Below are 22,642 nucleotides of genomic sequence, written 5' to 3' on the forward strand. Positions count from 1 at the left end.
CTAAATTTGCAAGCTGTGCTGAAGAGAGAATTATGGCTCCAAACCATCTGAGAAGTAACTTACCTCTCAAAAAAATTGCAAAAAGGAATCTAGATGGCACCGCAACTGAACAGACCAATGTTTATGCTACAATGTCGTTTGACATGTGGGTTAAGTTCAAATAAATTTCAATGAATGATGTGTTTGTTCGGATTAGTTTGGGCTTGGTACCATTTGACTACAAAAAGGAAATTAAACTTTAAGTAAAACATTGAAATGTTGCAACCACAATAGCCTTTGTTTTGTGGAAGCAGACGTTTTATACCATAGCTTTGTGCTTATTTCACAGCATTCCATGAGACCAAGATAATTAGGATGAGAAGGAAAATTATCTCAGCTCCACAACATAACTCTGAAATGTACTGTATGCTCCTGTATTTTATGTAGAATCAAAATGATGTACTGGATGTCAATGGTGGAACCCTCATAAGAAGTTTCCCTATTGTTTGGAAATAATGTCAAACTGCAGAACTAAAAAGATTCTTAAGAAAGCTGAGAGAGATTATGAATATTTATCTAAAACTAGTGACCCTTATTTAAAAAAACAAATCCAAAAATTTCCAAAATATAATTAAATGAATATATAAATAATACAATAATTTATGGTGCAAATGCTTTGTCTGTATTTATAACTATGTTAGTCTCTTATTTGCATAATAAAAATGGGTATTTAATATATTCATATTTGTTATGCTTTTTGTTCCCCTTGAAGACACATAGTGGAGCTTTGCTTTTTTCCCCCCTATTACCAACACATCATGTGTCCTCCATATTTCTGATTGACTTTCAGCTCCTTTGTTTTGAAAGCGAACCTTAACACTCAACCTTCAATCAGACCCAGAAGGTACAATAAACTAACTTTACTTTCTCAGTTGTGTGCGCACAATTTTCCTGTGAAGTGAAGGATTATTGGCACCATTTCAGCTGTGCTCACCTTCAGTATTAATAATCCAAAAAATAATAATCCGGTTTCCCTTTGATTAAGTGTAAATGACAGTTCTTTCCTGGAAACCTTCAGAAATTATGGACTTGTAAATTAAAGTGTTACTGTCTATTTGCATGGCATGAATGGTAAGTAAATCGATACGAAAATTGGTGATCTTTACAGTGATGTAAAGAGTGTGCACTTTGAATTTGAGTGTCCAAATCCTTCACTCTGTGTAGACTAAAAAGGTTGCTGTAAAAAGCTGTAGATTCCTCCCTGACAGAAAACTGCAGCTGTGGTCAGCGTGACTTTGGATTCAAATGGTGGCAGGATTTCAAGCCACATCAAAACTTCCTGTATTTTAACAATTGAATTCAATTTAAATCTAAGATAATTTTGTGAAAATATTTACAGTATAATCACTCCTGCAGTGTATTACACCTATTTACTTTGAGTAAAAAAAACAGCTGTCCATCTGTATGCTATGAAGTTTGTAAATATGCATATTTTTGCCAATAAGTGGCTGAAAGTCTGATGTGTCAGCACGCCTCTCAGAATGTGTCATCACAGGAGTATGAAAGTGCAATGACAAATGGTGTGTTCAACCATATTTTGACCACAGCTGCTCTTCCTTGTCACTCAGGAGATATAAACAGTAACTGAGTGTTTGAGCCCAGGAACATCTCATTTTCAGTGGACAGTCAACAGAGAGCTACAGGCGGAGAGCTACAGGATGTTACAGGATGTTGATGAACAACTTGATGACAGGAGATCTGGACTGTTAACAAAGATCTCAGGGTTTCCAACCCTGACGCCTTAAAGCACCTTCACAGTCTGACTGTATTTTTGCTTATTTTGATTCATGTGCATTGTTTAAGAAAATAGGAGTAATAATACATAATGAATAAAACTCCATAAAAAAAACTCCACTGGTCAAAACCAACAGAAAACTAGTTCTCATAGGATTGTTGCTCTAAATTTGAATAGCATGATCATATCCAGGATGAAAATGATCATTTCACAACAGTGAGTATTACAAGTAAAGAGGTGTGAAAAATTGTATGTGTTTATCTGTGGTTGTGCAGGAAGAGTGATGTGAATGTAGCCTATGCATACTGAAGACGTTCTGGTTTGCTGTTTTGTTTTGCCCTCTTTTCACCATCATAGTTTTGGAGATGTAAATGTTTGGTAATTATTTAAAGATGAACTGAAATGAATAATGAAAATGTGAAAAGGTGTATATTTAGATAAATGTAATACATTGGTGTGTCCTGTAGTCCTGTAGCGTGAGATTTAAAAAAAACAAGGACGTTTTGTACTCTAGCACTTTCTTTATGTGTACTGTATTAGTTCATCTTCTACATGTAAAGTACTGTATGAATATTCATTACTTGCCTTGTAACATTTGAACAATGCTACGTTTAGAAGTGATAACCAAGAAAATAAAGTTTTTAGAATGTATGCATGCCAATGGGTGGGTCCCAGTATAATAGGAAAACTATATGAAAAAATGGTGCTATGTTACATTATATAAAGGTGCTTCTATGGACCCCAGCTGAATGCATGCAAAAAGGAACTAGAAGAAAAAAAGAGAAAATTGATGTCCTACTACTATTCTCAAATAGTGCTGCTTCCCAAAGATGTCGGAAATTTGGAAATTCCAACTTTCTATTTGTTAACATGCAACAGCTCTTAAAGTGAGTATGCCAACTCTGGTGTATGGTACAGAAATCTAACAACATGTCAAGTTTGTCTGAAAACTTGACAGACGGTGTTACCTTCACCCTGTTGATTATCCTCCAAACATAAGGAGCATTTAAAGTTGGACAAAGAAAGCTCAAGGTTGTCCGTGTACTTCCCTGTTTTTTTCTGAACTACATCACTGGAGCACATGGAGGTTGTTGTACAATCTGTTAGCTGGACATTTCCAACTGAAGACTAGCAATGGAATGCATTGTAAGTCGCAGATATCCTACCTGATCACAAATGGTGAAGTCTAACTGTAAATATCATCGTTACCAGCCTCCAAAGCTCTCAGACAAACCAGAACCAGGATCAGGCTGAGCCTGCTTGTGGCCCTGAGAAAGAATGATCAGATATTGAAATTGGCTATTATCATGAGGGCAACATAAACCAACAGTATCTCAAACTTAAGAAGCAGTCAGTCATGGGGTGGTTTCTATTTTTAAGAAAATAAAAATGTCATGTCTATTTACAGTTACACTGCCTTTGTGACAAAGGTCTAAAAGATCTGTAGACAATCTAATGACATCATTTTGTACTCTTAATTCTTCAGATGTTAATGTGGTGAAATAATTTTTCATGTAGCAGAGTTATTGGACAGCAAACATCTATATAGTCTTTGGAAGGTCAAAGTTGTCTGAGTTTGGAAGAGTGTTGTTGATGGAAAAGAATTTGGGAAAAGAAAACATGTTTGTTTACTGGTTGTATTGATCATCTTTCTTTTTATGTTGTTCATTAAATGTTTTACAGGATTATCAATGCTTTCATTTGTTTTCCATTATAGACTAAGGCCAGTGCAGTGGCCCACTGCAGCCTATTAACCATACTTTTGATGAGTAGTAAAAATGATCAAGGAAGCTTCCAATGAAAGATCATGAAATTATAACATATTTTGCACACTTGTTCAAGATCAAGCAGGATTTTGAATTTAATGTGTATATGTATGATGTATAATCTTGTCAAATTATTCAGAATTGAGTAAGGATGGAAGGAGAAAGCACAGACAGAAAATATTTACAGCGTAATGATGATCATTAAATCAGAATCAGAAATACATTATTGATCCCGGTGGGGGAAATTGTGCAAATATTGTTCAAATAATGAAGGAATTTAATAATGATCTTTGAAATTTAAGGCATTCTCTGGGAAAGGAAACATCTTCAGGATAGTTGTGTTGTCACACTTAAAGGGTACGTCTGGTAGTATTTTATAGCTACAACAGTAAAAGTATTCTACTTAAAGTGTTGTGTGTGTGTACTCACAGCCTGATATAGCTTATTCCTCTAGAGCAGCCATTAGAATCTGAAATAATAAGTTCACCCAAAAATAAAAATGTTATTATTTACTCACCCCCATGCTGATGGACTGGCTCATGGAATGAGTAGCTGGGGACTTGTATTAAAACGTAAACAACTGAAAGAAAACATAAAAATGGTTCCATACAGCTCATCCAACAGAATCCAAGTCTCCAGAAGCTACGAGATCCCAAATGAATTGAAAAGATGTTATTTACACCCTTTTAAAGCTGTAATTGTCACTGTAGCTGCTAAGCTAAAAGCGTTAGCACGCACCCCATCTGAATTGGGTGCATGAGCTCAACTGCTCAAGAGTGTAAATAGCGTTGTTTATTAAATGTTAATACTGTTTACTAATCAATTTGGGATCTCTTGGCTTCTGGAGTCTCAGATTAGGCCCGACAAGCTGTTTGGAGCCATTTTATGTTTTGTTACAGTTGTTTTTTCAGGATTTAAGACAAGTCTCCAGCTACTTCAGTTGTTTACAAGAATGTCGCAATGCTGTTTTGCTGTGAAGCTCCAGAAATGTTTTGTGGACTACAAAACTTCGCTTGACTTTCCATCTCCTTGAGGAGATAATGACTGAATTTTCATCTTTGGGTGAGCTCTATTTGGTTAAATGGTGCTGCCCAGTTTGTAATTATTTCATTTGTAAAATATTTCATAAATAGAACAATTCTATGTGAACCTGGGCTTAATGCAATGCAATCCATCCACATACACATAACAATTTATGTGTATAAACACACACACACACACACACACACACACACACACACACACACACACAGTTTTTGAATGTAACACCCCTGTCGTAATTACAAATCCCAGGTCTGTAACAATTTGTCAAATGCAACGTAGGTGCTAACTACAAAAACAAGTGATATTACAAGACACTGTTAGCATCAAAATGATTTTGAAGCTGTTATTTCAGAGGTATAAATGTTACACAATGTTGCTTTAATTATGACAACCTCTTACGACCCCCACTTTGGGAATCACTGCTCTTGAACTATTCCCATAGAGCTCTACTGTTGAATGAATGAATAGACCGGCAGGTCAAAATCAGTGCAACTCATGTCTACGACTGTGGCAATTATTACAAGCGTAATTATATTTCTCTGAATCCTGCCGTCATCAGTTTTGTCTTGAAGTGATAACATTCTCTGGGGGTCGCTTACTGTTTGAAAAGATATATATCTTTTGTGTCACACTGGCGCATGTAGCGAAACAAGAATACAAGGGATTCGATTCAACTGCAGATGCCAAAGGCAGAGCTGGTGCATTTAGATGATTTTTTGCAAAAGAGGGAATCGAGGAGACTCCTGTATCTCCTCGCTCAAACGCTGAGTTCCACACAACTTGGAACTCAAACATTTCTGACCTTCCACTTGTAAAAGTAGTATAGAACGCCACTTCAAGTCAGGAGTCCTACTTGTAAACTACTGTAAATCCATCTACCCCAACTTCACGAGGAGGCAGCTGTCTGATAGCAGCACCCATGGTGAGGGGCTATGATAAATTTGTAGTCAACAGCATTTGTATTAGACGAGTGAATAGAATATTAAGATGTCTCCAGGTATAAAAGTGCTGAAAAGTTCAATGTACAATATCGTCTGTTACCTCATGCGTTGTTTTTCCTCCCCTGTTTCATTTATTACTGCAAGGAGGCTGCACTGCTGATGGTTCAGTTGTGTGTACACATGCAACACACATGACACATGAGGTCTGTCTCAATGACTGGCACCACATAGCCTGCCACAGGGCTGTGTCCTCAGCCCCCTCCTGTATTCCCTCTGTGTGACGACAAAGTAGTTTGGTATTTCACCCATTGAGTTTAATGATAGCGTGCACTGGACCTGGCCTGGAGGAAAGTCCATGACAGTCAGGACTCCTTGGTTATTCTTTGGTCTTCAAGTTGTTCTTACAAAGCTTTGAGGTGTGTTTGGGGTCATTTTCCTGCTGCAGTACAGAGTCAAGCCAAGTCATGGCTAAACTAAGGTTAGGAAGTGCATGGAAGTTTAAAACACTTTGTAGGAGCTGGATCAGTTGTATCCAAAACACATCATATACATCAAGCTTAGTTCCCTGAGAGTAAGAAAAGCAACTTTGTAGCGTAGGGCTGAAAAAAGATGCTTGCTAAGCAAAAGTTGGGCGCCAGACAGGAGCACAAGGCAGCCTGTCGTTTATTCCTCTAATAAAAAAAACCCATAGATAACCCCAAAACATTTGTCAACTCAACACCATACAAAATCCCAGCTAGCTTAAGGCCCTAGCTACAAAAGATAATTAACCCAAGCAAAACACTGGCCAACAAAATGACTGAAAACAAAAAGTTAATTGTTCACCACGCTAGACGAATCAAAAATCAAACAGATAAATCACGGTAGGAAAACCAAAGGTAATCGGACAATAAATCAACAGATTGCAAAAACCAAATAACAAATTCAAATTCAAAATGCACATCCCAAAAAGCCATATCATTAAATAACAAAAAACGCATTCACCATCAAAAAACATGCGTGAATGGGTGTCAATGCAGTTCAGTTCTTTCTGAGTTCAGGTTAGTTGAAGTTCGTGAGGGTGTGTACCAAGGTGTGTGTGTGTGTGTGTGTGTGTGTGTGTGGGGGGGGGGGGTTATAGTGGTAGATTCAGTTCAGTCCTTTTTAGTTCAGTCTGATGTTATGTGTATATGGGTGTATGGGTATATGGGGAGGTAGAAGGGGCCAGGGTAGAGGGAGAGGCTTGGCTGTATTGGGGGGGAAAGACCAGACAGTAGCTGAGAGGGGTGATGAAGCCGGGAGAGCAACAGGCCGAGACCACTTAGCTGTAGAGTTAGCTGAGCCGAGTTTCAGACTGATTGTACACTCCGAGTACCGCGTAAAAGACATCAGATGGATTGATCCACACTCCGGGGTAGCGTTTAGTCCTCCTCAAGTGTTTAACTCCTCTCCAGCGCCGATTAGCTTGGGTATCTCCTCTTACTCTCGTTTCCTCCTTTCTCCTCCATGCTTTCTTTGTCTATCTGACCAAACATTTTTTTCCCCCAACTCCCAGGTGAACTTAATTACTTCCTAGTCCCTCCCCTTCCTCTAAGGAGGGAAGGCAGTGATTCACTTCCTGCCACACTCTCCCCCCCTTGAAAAGACCAGACTTACTGGTAGCTCAGTGATTGATATTGTCTCAACAACCTTCAAATCTAAAACCCTAAGAAATCCTCTTCTTCTGAGCTTTCCTGTAGTAGGTCTAATATTTTCTTTCTTTCCATGTACTCCAAGTCCTCTGCACTGGGGTAGAAAGGTTTAAGGTTGCAGACATGCACAGTCCTTACATCCATACCGGTGTCCTCCCGAACAACTTGGTAATTTAGAGGTCCAAGTTGTTGTACCACCCGGTAGGGACCTCTCCACTTTTTGGCTAGTTTAGCTGTGAATTTCTCCTTAGCCTTAGACAGAGGAAAATTTCTAACCCACACTCTCTGTTTGGGTTTGAAATCAACATTACGGCGGTTTTTATTGTAATTCCTCAATTGCCTCTTTTTTGCTTTTTTAATGTTTTCCTCCACATCTGTTTTGAGTTGTGTGAGGTGATGCACAACGTCATATGCAGGTTCATCAGGGGATAAAATCCTGCCTTTCAGAATTTTATCCATCGGACTATTCAGCTTTCTGCCAATTTGTAGTTCAGCGGGCGTTACACCTGTAGTTTCCTGAACAGCGGAGTTTATGGCAAATCTGAACTCCGGAAGGTATTGATCCCATTTACCATGATTGTCATCCAGATATGAGGCTATCATACTTTTTAGAGTGCGATTCACTCTCTCCGTCATATTGGTCTGCGGATGATATGCTGTGGTGAGCTTGGGCCTCCAAAGAGGTCTGTCTCAATGACTGGCACCACATAGCCTGCCACAGGGCTGTGTCCTCAGCCCCCTCCTGTATTCCCTCTGTGTGACGACAAAGTAGTTTGGTATTTCACCCATTGAGTTTAATGATAGCGTGCACTGGACCTGGCCTGGAGGAAAGTCCATGACAGTCAGGACTCCTTGGTTATTCTTTGGTCTTCAAGTTGTTCTTACAAAGCTTTGAGGTGTGTTTGGGGTCATTTTCCTGCTGCAGTACAGAGTCAAGCCAAGTCATGGCTAAACTAAGGTTAGGAAGTGCATGGAAGTTTAAAACACTTTGTAGGAGCTGGATCAGTTGTATCCAAAACACATCATATACATCAAGCTTAGTTCCCTGAGAGTAAGAAAAGCAACTTTGTAGCGTAGGGCTGAAAAAAGATGCTTGCTAAGCAAAAGTTGGGCGCCAGACAGGAGCACAAGGCAGCCTGTCGTTTATTCCTCTAATAAAAAAAACCCATAGATAACCCCAAAACATTTGTCAACTCAACACCATACAAAATCCCAGCTAGCTTAAGGCCCTAGCTACAAAAGATAATTAACCCAAGCAAAACACTGGCCAACAAAATGACTGAAAACAAAAAGTTAATTGTTCACCACGCTAGACGAATCAAAAATCAAACAGATAAATCACGGTAGGAAAACCAAAGGTAATCGGACAATAAATCAACAGATTGCAAAAACCAAATAACAAATTCAAATTCAAAATGCACATCCCAAAAAGCCATATCATTAAATAACAAAAAACGCATTCACCATCAAAAAACATGCGTGAATGGGTGTCAATGCAGTTCAGTTCTTTCTGAGTTCAGGTTAGTTGAAGTTCGTGAGGGTGTGTACCAAGGTGTGTGTGTGTGTGTGTGTGTGTGTGTGTGGGGGGGGGGGGTTATAGTGGTAGATTCAGTTCAGTCCTTTTTAGTTCAGTCTGATGTTATGTGTATATGGGTGTATGGGTATATGGGGAGGTAGAAGGGGCCAGGGTAGAGGGAGAGGCTTGGCTGTATTGGGGGGGAAAGACCAGACAGTAGCTGAGAGGGGTGATGAAGCCGGGAGAGCAACAGGCCGAGACCACTTAGCTGTAGAGTTAGCTGAGCCGAGTTTCAGACTGATTGTACACTCCGAGTACCGCGTAAAAGACATCAGATGGATTGATCCACACTCCGGGGTAGCGTTTAGTCCTCCTCAAGTGTTTAACTCCTCTCCAGCGCCGATTAGCTTGGGTATCTCCTCTTACTCTCGTTTCCTCCTTTCTCCTCCATGCTTTCTTTGTCTATCTGACCAAACATTTTTTTCCCCCAACTCCCAGGTGAACTTAATTACTTCCTAGTCCCTCCCCTTCCTCTAAGGAGGGAAGGCAGTGATTCACTTCCTGCCACACTCTCCCCCCCTTGAAAAGACCAGACTTACTGGTAGCTCAGTGATTGATATTGTCTCAACAACCTTCAAATCTAAAACCCTAAGAAATCCTCTTCTTCTGAGCTTTCCTGTAGTAGGTCTAATATTTTCTTTCTTTCCATGTACTCCAAGTCCTCTGCACTGGGGTAGAAAGGTTTAAGGTTGCAGACATGCACAGTCCTTACATCCATACCGGTGTCCTCCCGAACAACTTGGTAATTTAGAGGTCCAAGTTGTTGTACCACCCGGTAGGGACCTCTCCACTTTTTGGCTAGTTTAGCTGTGAATTTCTCCTTAGCCTTAGACAGAGGAAAATTTCTAACCCACACTCTCTGTTTGGGTTTGAAATCAACATTACGGCGGTTTTTATTGTAATTCCTCAATTGCCTCTTTTTTGCTTTTTTAATGTTTTCCTCCACATCTGTTTTGAGTTGTGTGAGGTGATGCACAACGTCATATGCAGGTTCATCAGGGGATAAAATCCTGCCTTTCAGAATTTTATCCATCGGACTATTCAGCTTTCTGCCAATTTGTAGTTCAGCGGGCGTTACACCTGTAGTTTCCTGAACAGCGGAGTTTATGGCAAATCTGAACTCCGGAAGGTATTGATCCCATTTACCATGATTGTCATCCAGATATGAGGCTATCATACTTTTTAGAGTGCGATTCACTCTCTCCGTCATATTGGTCTGCGGATGATATGCTGTGGTGAGCTTGGGCCTCACACACCACTGGTTACAGAGTTCACGAAATATAGAGGACACAAATTGAGGTCCTCGGTCAGACAAGATGTAATCAGGTATTCCCCATCTTGTAAAAATGTCCTTCCTCAGAAATCGGGCTATTGTTGTTGCTGTAGCAGTTCGCAGGGGAGTAAATTCAACCCAACGAGTGAAATAATCCACCACGACCAGCAAGTATTCATTCCTTTCTGAACTTCTGGGTAAGGGTCCCATAAGGTCAATGCCAAGCATCTCATTAGGGCCTTTGACAGCTGTTTGTTGCAACTTTCCAGCAGGTTTTTGATTATCTGCTTTCAGACTTTGACAAATAACACATTGCTTGATAGTGTTTCACCTCAGTCCACATTCCAGGCCAATATGCCACTTCATATAACCTTTTATAGGTTTTGAAGATTCCAGCATGTCCACTCAAAGGATTTTCATGATAGTTCCGGAGCATTGGTTGAACCAGACTACGGGGAATGTAGAGCCGATAATGGAACTGGTTTTCTGATTTTTTTATTTTGTGATACACCTTATCTTCCTGGATAACAAAATCCTGATTCACTTTGCTATCTCCTTCAGCGAGCTGTTTGATAATTTGTTTGATGTTAATGTCCTTATGTTGTTCTTCCCGAATGGTTTTAAGGGATATCGGAATAATCTCATCCCCGTTTTTAGAATACAGACAACAACCAACATTAGAGGGGATTCTTGAAAGGGCATCAGGAACATTGTTCAATTTTCCTTTCCTGTACTCCACAATAAAGTCAAAACGTTGCAACCTCAGTGACCATCTAAGCAAGCGACTTGTTGTTTTTGTTGATGATAGGACCCACTTTAAGGCAGAGTGATCGGTAATGACAGTAAATAGCTTAGGTTCAAGATAGTGCTGCCATTTTTCTAGTGCCCAGATGACTGCAAGGCACTCTTTCTCGGTGACTGAATAATTCTTTTCAGCTTGGTTTAGGGTTTTACTTGCATAAGCCAGAACTTCTTCTGTTCCATCGTCCTTTCTCTGGGCAAGTACGGCTCCAAGACCAATGTCACTCGCGTCAGTGTAGACGAAGAATGGATGGTCCGGACTAGGATGACCCAGGACAGGTGGAGAAATCAAGCTTGACTTAAGTTTGTCAAAGGAATGCTGGCATGCTTGACTCCAGATGAAAGGTTTTCCTTTCTTCTTTAGGTCGTTCAAAGGCTGAGCAACTTTTGAAAAGTCTGGCACAAATTTGTGATACCAGCCTGCCAACCCCAGGAATCGCTGAACTTCCTTGAGATTCGTCAGCACAGGATAGGACCGAACTGCCTCAACCTTGTCAAGATCAGCACTGACACCTTTACCAGAGACAATGTGTCCCAGAAATCTGATTTCTTCCAAACAGAACCTAGATTTCTTGAGGTTAACAGTCAGATTGGCTTTGCCGAGACGATCGATTACAGTCCGCAAACGCTCAAGATGTTGAGTCACAGATGATGACTACACAATTATGTCATCTAGATAAACTAGACAGATCTCTCCTCGCAGTCCTTCCAAGACTTTCTCCATTAATCTTTGGAAAGTGGCGGGTGCATTTTTAAGTCCAAAGGGCATAACATTGAAGTGATATAATCCACGGTGCGTAATGAAGGCAGTTTTTGCTTTGCTTTCTGTGTCCATGGGTACTTGCCAGTATCCACTGTTTAAATCAATAGTAGAGAAAATTGTGGCTCCAGAAAGTGACTCAAGAATTTCATTGATGTTTGGGAGAGGATAGGCGTCTGTTTCAGTGGCAGCATTGACTTTTCGAAAATCGACACAGAATCTATGACTGCCATCCTTCTTCGGAGCCAAAACAACAGGAGATGCCCATCCTGAGTGGGAGGGTTCAATGACTCCAGCAGCCAGCATCTCTCCTAGTTGTTCTTCCACAATAGCTTGCTTAACCGGGGAGAGTCTATAGGGCCTTTGTTTTATAGGCACACAGGCAGTGGTGTAGATTGTGTGCTGCAAAACATCAGTTTTTCCAGGTTGGTTAGTACAGACCTGTGGGCTAGACTCAAGGAGATTTCTTAATAATGTCTGGTCACTGTCTTTTAGATGAGCATCCTTTACAGCAAGATCGATGTAATCTGTCACTTCCATTCGCACCGGCTCCAGAGAGAGAATGGGAGGTGGAACAGAACTTATCAGTGAAAGATTTAGGGCTGACTGGTTCCTGGTCATTGGAGGGTTTATTTTGTCATGGTTTCTTGTCGGTGTGTAGTGGGCACTACCAGGCTGGAATGGATAAGTACCAGAGGGCATTGACTTAAAGCTATACTCTTTATCAGCCACATTGATTATCATTCCGACACTGGAAATGAAGTTTAGGCCAAGAACAACGCTATATGCCAGAGCTTTTGCTCCCAATATAGCTACAGGTAAAGTGGACACATGCCCATGGAGAGCCATGGGGATGTTTCCCCATCCAATTGGAGTAGCTGCTTCACCATTAGCCAGATATAGTGGACCTTCTGTCCATGGCTGAAGGACATCTTTGGAACCCTTCAGTGCCATCCAAAGATACTCATGAATGAGAGTGTAACTGGCTCCAGTGTCAACTATAGCTTTTCCACGCCATGTACTTATGGAAATAGGCACAATAAGTTGCAGGGGACTCGAGGTGGACTCAGGTGGAGTGCAAGAAATCTCTGAAGTTGATCCACTCATGATCTTCTGCACTTGCTGAGGTGGCTGCTTTCCAGATTTTCTTGATTTTACAAGTGAAACAAAGCCATTACCAGACAGACCTTTCGTTTTTTGTGCACGTGACAAGTGTTTAGGTATCTGCGACCTGGAAGAATTACTGGAAGTGTCTGGTGAACTGTAGTGTGGACAAGAACCAGGGGTGTGGTTACCTTTGCATCTCCAGCATAAGACAGGTGGTCTGTTTTTTTCAACAGGTGGACCCGGGTGCATGGTTTTAGGAAAAGGATTAACATTTTTAGCATACATCCTTGAATTGTACTCAAGCTGCTGTTCATGATCTTTTTCAAATTGATGGCCAAGGCGCACCAAATCTTCCACAGTGTCAACACGACCCCTGAGCTGGCTAGCCAGAAGAGGTTTGATGTTTTTCAGAATCATCTTAACAATGCTAGCCTCCGTGAGAGAGGGTTTCCATCGTTTACAGAGAGCTCTATATGAGAAAGCAAAGTCTCTGATGCTTTCATTTTCTTGCTGCTTCTTGGTTCGAACACGCTCAGCTAACTCATCCTCATAATCTTCTGCAAGGAAAGCTGCCAGAAAAACTGTTTCAAATTGACTCCAAGTAGCTACCTTAGATCGGGCAATTTCCCACCAGTCGCGGGCTGTTCCCCGGAGTACAGTTCTGAAAGTGGCAAGAATATCAACATCTGATAAAGGATGAAGAGCAAGAAAGTCATGACACTTTGACAGATAACTGAGAGGATCCGGATCATCATTAATCCCACCATAAGTAGGAAAGGTTAATTTAATGTGATCACTCTTTGTAACAGCTGAGTTAGGGGCTGCAAGTGAGGATAATTTCTCCCCTGAATATGGGCGGGAACTTGAATAAGGAGAGGTAGATTTAACTTCTACCAAGAAAGAGTCAAGTCGTTTGTCCAGTACAGTGATTTTCTGTTCGAGGTTGTTTATTTGTTCTTTCCTCTCTGTCTCTTCTTTTCCAAGATGTGTGGTCAGTTTTGTTATTGCAGAGCTACTTTGTTTAACTGTTTCATCCAGCTGGCAGATACTTTCCTGGGCAGTGGCGTGAAAGCATTTCAGTTCTTTCTGAAGTTCTACTTGAAGTTGCTCTACCATGAAGCGGATTTCTGAAAAAAGAGAGGTTTCAGAATGTTTCAGCTCTTCTTCCACAACCATTTTAATTCCTTTCACCAGTTTATCTATTTCAGTTTCCACACTTTCCTTATGAGACATGATCTTTGACAGAAGTAGACGATGATTGTCCGTGGTTTTATCCATAAGATCTTGAATGTGTTTAAGGGAAGACGTTTGAACTTGTTCCACAACCTCTGTCAGGTGTTTTATTGCTACACTTTGTGTTTCCAATGCTTTATGGATCTTGTCCCAACCCTCCTGGGTTTTGGATGCAATTTGATTCAAATCCCGTGCAGGAGTAGGGATGGCACCTGGAAGTTCACACTGAGACTGAGACAGTGAATATGGGGAAGAGGCTGAAAGAGCGAAAGGACCCCTTCCTTCTGAACCAGGCAAGGATTGCACAACTTCGGTTTCCCAAGCAAGTGATTGGTGTATGGGGCTGGCAGGTTCAAAGGGAGGAGAAAATAGGGCATGGCCATGAGCTTCAGATGTCTCTACTGGAGGTGGTCGGGGTGTCAGGAAATAAGTCTGTAAATGTGCACTAAATGCATTGTCTGTACTAGGGATGCACATGGTTAACCGTTTAACCGTTAACCGATAACAGGAACCTTGACCGATTAATACTATCGGTTATTTTATTTTTTTTTAGCTGGCCTACTTGTCAATCAACTCATGGGGGCGTGTCGACGCGTGCCATACGTGCAACACGTGCCTTTACGTGCTTTCCGCCACAGCCCACTTCACGGCAAAAATGAAGCGCGCAAAAAGGAGTTCTGTGTGGGACAATTTTGACCGCAAAGGAGAGGAGGTAATATGCAAACTATGCGGTACAGCATTGAAATATTCAAGCAGTACGAGTACGATGCAGTACCACTTGCGAAACAAACACCCAGGAACAGATGGTGGAGGACCATCACAGCAAACTTTGCCTTCCATGATGGCAGGCAGAAGATGCGACGCGCGGCGGTCTGAGGAGATCACGCAGAAGATTTGTACAATGGTGGAAAAAGACATTCTGCCTATCAGTGTGGTCAGTGGCGATGGGTTTCAGGAGCTACTGGCCTATGTCGAGCCAAATTACCAAGTCCCATCAAGACCGACCATTACCCGTCGATTAGAGGCTCGTTTTGAGGAGAGACAAAAAGAACTGAAAACGCAACTTGCAAGTACTAACGGTACTCCGTCCGTACAACGGACTGCTGGACCGCGCTCACGACAGAGAGCTATGTGACAATTACATGTCACTATATCGATGAGGACTGGAAAGTTAATTCCGCCGTCCTGTTAACGCAGAGTATGCCAGGTAGACACACAGCTGATAACCTCACAGCTAAACTAGTTGATGCGGTGGAGACGTGGGGACTTAGTGGGAAAGTGTCTGCATGCGTCCACGACGACGCGCGCAACATCGTGGCCGCCAACTCTCCCGGACGGGTCAGCTGGGACTCGATCCCCTGTTTTGCACACACACTGCAGCTGGCGGTAAATGACGGATTTAACGTGTTTGTGCATCGGGTTATTGTTGCAACGGGGTGTTTGTTTGGTTTGTGTTTACTTGGCTGTATTTGCACATTTAATAATAAAGCCCATAAGAAAAAAAAATTGTCACGGTACTTTTGAATGGGTCACAGACACTCAATAGAGCATTTAAATCTTATCAGTTAACGGTTATTAATCGGTTAATGAGCGTCGGTTATCGGTCATAAAAAAAATGTAAAATGTGCATCCCTAGTCTGTACCATAAGCACTTACAGGTGTCTGCACATCAGGAGCTTCTATGTCAAGTGCTACTAAGGGTGACCCAGGCACAAACTGTTGCTTAGCCATGATGTGATAAGCAGGGAGTTAATGACGTTTTACAAGAAATGATCACAGTCTAATATTAGAAATTGTCACCACAATCCACAGCGTGCCACAACAACAGTCAACAGTATTCAATCAATATTCAATATTCAAAACAATTAAGTGTATTTAACCCCAATTAATGATAATGGATTAAATGAAATAGTTGCATAGTTAAAGTTGAAATAATTAACTTAGCACATTTAATGGTCGGGCCCCACGTTGGGCGCCATTTCTGTAGCGTAGGGCTGAAAAAAGATGCTTGCTAAGCAAAAGTTGGGCGCCAGACAGGAGCACAAGGCAGCCTGTCGTTTAGTCCTCTAATAAAAAAAACCCATAGATAACCCCAAAACATTTGTCAACTCAACACCATACAAAATCCCAGCTAGCTTAAGGCCCTAGCTACAAAAGATAATTAACCCAAGCAAAACACTGGCCAACAAAATGACTGAAAACAAAAAGTTAATTGTTCACCACGCTAGACGAATCAAAAATCAAACAGATAAATCACGGTAGGAAAACCAAAGGTAATCGGACAATAAATCAACAGATTGCAAAAACCAAATAACAAATTCAAATTCAAAATGCACATCCCAAAAAGCCATATCATTAAATAACAAAAAACGCATTCACCATCAAAAAACATGCGTGAATGGGTGTCAATGCAGTTCAGTTCTTTCTGAGTTCAGGTTAGTTGAAGTTCGTGAGGGTGTGTACCAAGGTGTGTGTGTGTGTGTGTGTGTGTGTGTGTGTGTGTGTGTGTGTGTGTGGGGGGTTATAGTGGTAGATTCAGTTCAGTCCTTTTTAGTTCAGTCTGATGTTATGTGTATATGGGTGTATGGGTATATGGGGAGGTAGAAGGGGCCAGGGTAGAGGGAGAGGCTTGGCTGTATTGGGGGGGAAAGACCAGACAGTAGCTGAGAGGGGTGATGAAGCCGGGAGAGCAACAGGCCGAGACCACTTAGCTGTAGAGTTGGCTGAGCCGAGTTTCAGACTGATTGTACACTCCGAGTACCGCGTAAAAGACATCAGATGGATTGATCCACACTCCGGGGTAGCGTTTAGTCCTCCTCAAGTGTTTAACTCCTCTCCAGCGCCGATTAGCTTGGGTATCTCCTCTTACTCTCGCTTCCTCCTTTCTCCTCCATGCTTTCTTTGTCTATCTGACCAAACATTTTTTTCCCCCAACTCCCAGGTGAACTTAATTACTTCCTAGTCCCTCCCCTTCCTCTAAGGAGGGAAGGCAGTGATTCACTTCCTGCCACAACTTCATCATATATACAGAATTTGTTAAATAAACAACAGAAGACTGTAATCAGAATCAAAAGTCCTGTCAAAAGAAGGCTGTCTTGAAATGTCTCGAGGACGAGTACAATTCAGAAAACCACTTCTCAGGTTTGAAACAAGGTCAAACGCTTGAAGTGGGCTAAGAAATACCAGAATTTCATAGTGAATGACTGAAAAAGTCCTATTAACTGATGAATCCACATTTCCAAGAATCCAAGAGATGTATGCCTATAACAGAAGGGTGTATGTAAGGAGACAAACAGGAGTGAGAAAGATATCTCAGTGTTTAAAACTTACAGGGAAACATGGTGGTGGGAATATTCAAGTCTGGGGCTGTTTCACCCCTTTTGGAGTTGGACACCAGCACAGAATTGACTCTACCCTGACTCCTTCAAGACTGTCATAGACTGGCCCCCATGTCAGGTTGAGTGCATGCTGTCATTAAAGGCAATAGAGTGAAATACCAAATACTAAGATGGTCTTAGATTCATGAAAAAAATTTCAAAGATTCAACTTTTCACTCATATTGTTTGGCTTATATTATCATTTATAGTGAAAAAAATATATATTACATTTGAAACAAATGCAAAACAGAAGTGGTTTCAGACTTTCCATCCATATATCTTATTCCTGCTGTTCCATAGCCATTCCCTCACTGCTTATATTGTCTGTCTTATTTGTTTTTATGTTGTTTTACTTATTTGCTATTTAGGCCTGCTGAAATCAAATTCAAATCCTGATATGAAAATTCAGTGTTCTATAATTCAATAAATAACATTTCAGCTCAGACAATGATGTGTGAGATGGTGTGTGTGTTCAGGGGGAAAAAGATTGTAGGTCCTTCATAGAATTGCAGTTAAGCACTGTTCAGATTTGTAGACAGTTGTGAGTGTATGTTTGGAGAGGGGGGCATAACATTCTTGACGACTGGTCTTGGGTCCAAAGCAGTTGTGGCAGGCAGATGGGTTATGTGCCGACTTGAGTGGCGAGGAGGGTTGGCAGGGCCGGAGTCAGGACTTTTCTGTCCTCCTTTAAGCTGCCTTGTTAGCAGGGTTCGAGTTATGATCTGAGCTTTGTGGGGGTCTCTAAAATAACTCACCCTAACCCTAACTGACAGTAATAATAGCCGAACAGGTCAATTCACACCTGGCATTAAATGCGTCTCAACATGTACCCAGTTTTGATAATAGATTAAACATAAAGCAGCAGCCTACCTTTAAAAACAATAAAAGTTACAAAACAGGTTAGTTTCAAAAAGTCTGTTTTAGTGTGAGGTAATCATGTTTTTGCCACAGCCTCATAGAGCAACCAACCCTCTGAGCATAAAACACAAAGATATCGGCTCAGGGTCATTCAATTCATTGACAAAACCACAACATGCTAGAACAGATGTGTGTAGGCTACACATCTTTACAGTCAGAGAATGTATGAATCACTCTTGGCCTAAAACAGTGATAGTGTTAACCGTTATTCATTTTGATTTAACTTTTTGACAAAGCCACAGGAGGCCACTGCAGAAAGGTAAAGAGCTGCGTACGACTTCAGAGCCGCAGGTTGCTGACCCCTGGCTTAGAGGAAAGTACCTCAGGCCTCCATTGTCTTCTCCCATTTTTAACAGCTCTACTGTGTACAGGTTAGGGGACCTTATTAGGAAGGAATTTGGGATGCAGGACGTGTTATTACTGGACACAGTGTTGGAGGTGGAGCCCCATTCATTCTTTTGAAAGCTGCTCAGTGGTGTTCTGAAGCCAAAAAAGCTTGACTTCCTGGCTATGAAAATACCTGGATAGCAGACCCAGCCGGCCATCTTCCAGTTTAGCTCCCGGCTAACTTGAAGGGGGATAAAATAATTTAATCGTGCGGCTCTTCTAGACTTTCCAAATGTTATTGGACCGAATGGCTCAAATTCTGACAGTGAAACGAGTCATTTTGTGGGGGTTGTGACGCTCAAAATAATATACCCACTGTTTTACAGATGCTTCTTTCACAATGGATCTTTTGTTGTTTTCTCTTCTGTTTCAACCGTTTCCGGTGCATTTGTGCTGTACAGCTAAACGCTTCGGATGAAAATCACAGACGGGCTACACTGCCTGCGGGAAGTAGTTTTTAGCAGGTGTACGTGCGTGTACCTGGGTCTGTGTAGACCCACTAATTTTGTGGGAAAGCGGCATTACAGGAGACATGGCAGAGGGGCCTTAAAGCGCTGCAGGGTGGTGTGAGTGTCACTCCATTGCCTGTGCGTGACATGTCGTGAACCTGTCGGGCTGCTTTTTTTCCATAAGTTGAGTCTGTTTCAACCGTTTGGCTGTAGCTGGCTGCCTTGTTTTTTCGGGGACCCCACTGCAGCCTACACTGCCACAGCCAAAATGGACTAGCCTCATTAAAATGGATGGGAGGACCTGCGTTTTCGCCACACTGCTGGATGTGGTCTGAATGTAGCCTTACATTTTTTAGATGAGAGAGAGGAGCTGCAGAAAACTAAAAAAAAATTGGCCCAGGCACACATGACCTGATATGACCAGTTATGATATGTCAGCCTAAAACAGAAGTTGAACCAATTTTGAATAGAAATAGAAAGATAAATAAAATAGAAAAAAAATCAATACTAATTGCATACTGAAATTACTGTTCAAATGTATATTTTTTTAAACTTCCCAATCCCAATCAATTTGACAAAGCAATGTTAAGTAACTTTTTTACCTTAAAATAACTGCTTCAAAATCATTAAAATACTTCAGTGGTGTTGCACCTTAGAAAGTGTGGGGGCTGCCAAATCACACAAAATGTCATTTTATACATAATGTTACTTTTATTATTATTTAACAAGAAAGCTTACAGTTTATGGTTTATTTGTAATGTTGGAATACCCTCTTGTGGATGGAGCTTATAACAACCATGTGCTGGTATTGATAATGCATAAGTCAGTTAATAGGTTGGTTAACATAGGAAAAATGAATAATAGGCTACATGTGAGCATTAAAAATGTTAATATAATTTAAATATTAATAGACTAAAATTGACAGCATTATTGCTCATGCTACCAACCAGTGATAGCAAGCTGCTGGCAAGGTGGTAGGGGTGCAGAGGAAACTTAGACGCACCACATGTCAGCATTCCAGTTGTGTCTCTCACAATGGGTATAAAGTAATATAAAGTCTAATGTACCATAAACTCTATTTGTGTGACTGATTATTGATTGGTAAATTCAATTGGAAAAGTCAGTCAGAAAAATGAATGAATGAATGAACTGTCAATTCCTTCATTACAAATAAAGGTTCTGAATACTTACATACAGACAAAATGGATTTTAGAAATCACGAGGTCAGGATGTGCTCTGGAAGTTCACCTCCACCCATTGCAATGTCTTTGGTTCTCCATAACTACACACTTACTCTGAGATTAGCGCTGTAGCCACAGCTACAGCCTGGTCATTAGGTAGGGGAAAGGCTTCCACCCACTTGGTGAAATAGACCTGCATCACAAGCACATATCTGTTGTGGCGCCCCCTCTCATTGGGAACAAAATACTTCAAAAGTGCATCTGAAGGGAGAAAAGAAGTACATGTGACCACTGGGTGTTATGTTATAATAATAAATCAAGCTGCTGATGGTGAAACCCCGCCAATAATAGCACCTAAGCACCATTATAGCCAGTGATGGAGGAAGTATTCAGATCCTTAAGGAGAAGTATATCAGTACCTGTAGCAAAATGTAGTTAAAGTATTAAAATAAAAGAACTGGTTTGGCCCCTCAGGCTGATATATGACATAGTTAGATTATTAATACTGGATCATCAGTGTAAAAGCTGCATGTTACCCTTGTCGCTGCTGCTGATGGAGCTAAAAAGGAAATACTCAAGTAAAGTACCTCTAAATTGTACTTTAGTACCTACTTGAGTAAATGTTGCCTAATTAGTTACTTACTACTTAGAGTAATCATAGTGAGCATTCATGCACAAAACATGTATTCAATGAGCACTTCTCTCACACGATGCATGCTGTTTGCTTTGACTTGTCATGAAAATGCAAAGGCTTGAAACTATTAATTACAAGGAAAAGGGAGAGCAAAGAGAATAAATTGAAACTCAAAATTTAATATTAACAATATTAATTAGGTAATAAAACAAACATTTTTTTTCATTAGTGAATAAACAAACTGCTCTCAGAGGAAAATAAGGTAGAACACTGTTTAAAGCTAGAAAGGTGGCAGGGTCTATCACATATAAACAAAGTAAAACAGTATAAATAGTTTTGTCCTTTAAGGTCAGTTTGTTTATTCAGTCATGAAAACAAAGAGAGTTTGTTTGTCAATGAAGATCTTTCTCTGCTCATAACATTTCTTCTGAGTGCACCTTTAGTACATTACATAGTTATGTTGTTGTGGGCTTTTTTGCAAGTTTTACAAATAATAATATTAAAATAGTAATAGTAAAAATGGTTAATAAGTTAATAATTTAGGTTTTTTTCAACCCTCATTGCCCTCAATCAGAGGCAAATTTATAGACTAACTGTAAATGATTTAAGAGTGAATCATTTTATTTCAATATAAACTCTAATCATTGATCATCCGCTCTGATGTTTATTAATGATGATTATGTAAATACCATGACAAACAGGCATACATGTGAACGCTTTAAATAGCCACACTGGTGTTAACAGTTGCGTGTATTGACAGCTGTTTTGAAGCAGTTTGATGCACAAATCAGTTGTACTTTATTTTGTGCATAAACAAACAGCGTACACAATCTGCTTCTTTTCTAATTATAAGAATAAGAAAAGAAATATGACTAATAATGATATTAACTGTGGGCGTCAAGCAGAACTACAGCAAGCCATGGGAACCTGCGAGACGAGAAAGTACATAGACTCTGGGGAGGAAGCCAAGTTAGTAACATGCACTAATGGAACATGAATGTGTACAGATTGAGAGGAAGAGAGAGGAGCTGATTATCAAGTCTCCCAGCAGTCGATGCCTATAGCAGCATAGCTAGGGGCTAGCCTGTGCCTGCCATTACTATAACCTTTATCAAAAAGGAAAGTTTTAAGCCGACTCCAAAACAGAAAGAGTGTCTGCCTCCCAAGCCGAGACTGGAAGATGGCTCCACCGGAGAGGAGCTTGATAGCGAAAGGCTCTGGCTCTCATTCTACTGTTGGAGACTCTAGGAACCACTAGGAACCCTGCATTCTGGGAGCGTAGTGTTGTAATGGGGTAATAGGGTATTGTAAACTGTGCCTGGCCAATAAGTGCTTTGTAGGTGAGGATAAGGATTTAAAATTATATCCTGGATTTTTACAGGGAGCAAGTGCAGCGAGGCTAATATGGGAGAAATATTGTATGATATCCAATATTAGTTCCTGTCAGTCCATGGGCAGCCGCATTCTGGATCAGCTGGAGAGTCTTAAATGTGCACTATGTACTTTTGAGGAATACATTTTAATTGAAAGAGAAAGATCTTTGTTGGCTGTTTTTTTATGCCTAAACAAAATAAATCAACAGACTCTCTCCATGAATGAATAAACTGAATAGACAAAATGACCTTAAAGGACCCTGCCACCTTTCTAACTTCACACTGTTCTGGGACCTTATTTTCCTCTGAAAACAGCTTGTTTGGTCAGTTGTGGAAAAAATACATATTTCTGAGTTTGTATTACTAGCTAATTAATAT

Source organism: Pagrus major, chromosome 12 (genome assembly GCF_040436345.1).
Source record: "Pagrus major chromosome 12, Pma_NU_1.0".
Taxonomy (NCBI): domain Eukaryota; kingdom Metazoa; phylum Chordata; class Actinopteri; order Spariformes; family Sparidae; genus Pagrus; species Pagrus major.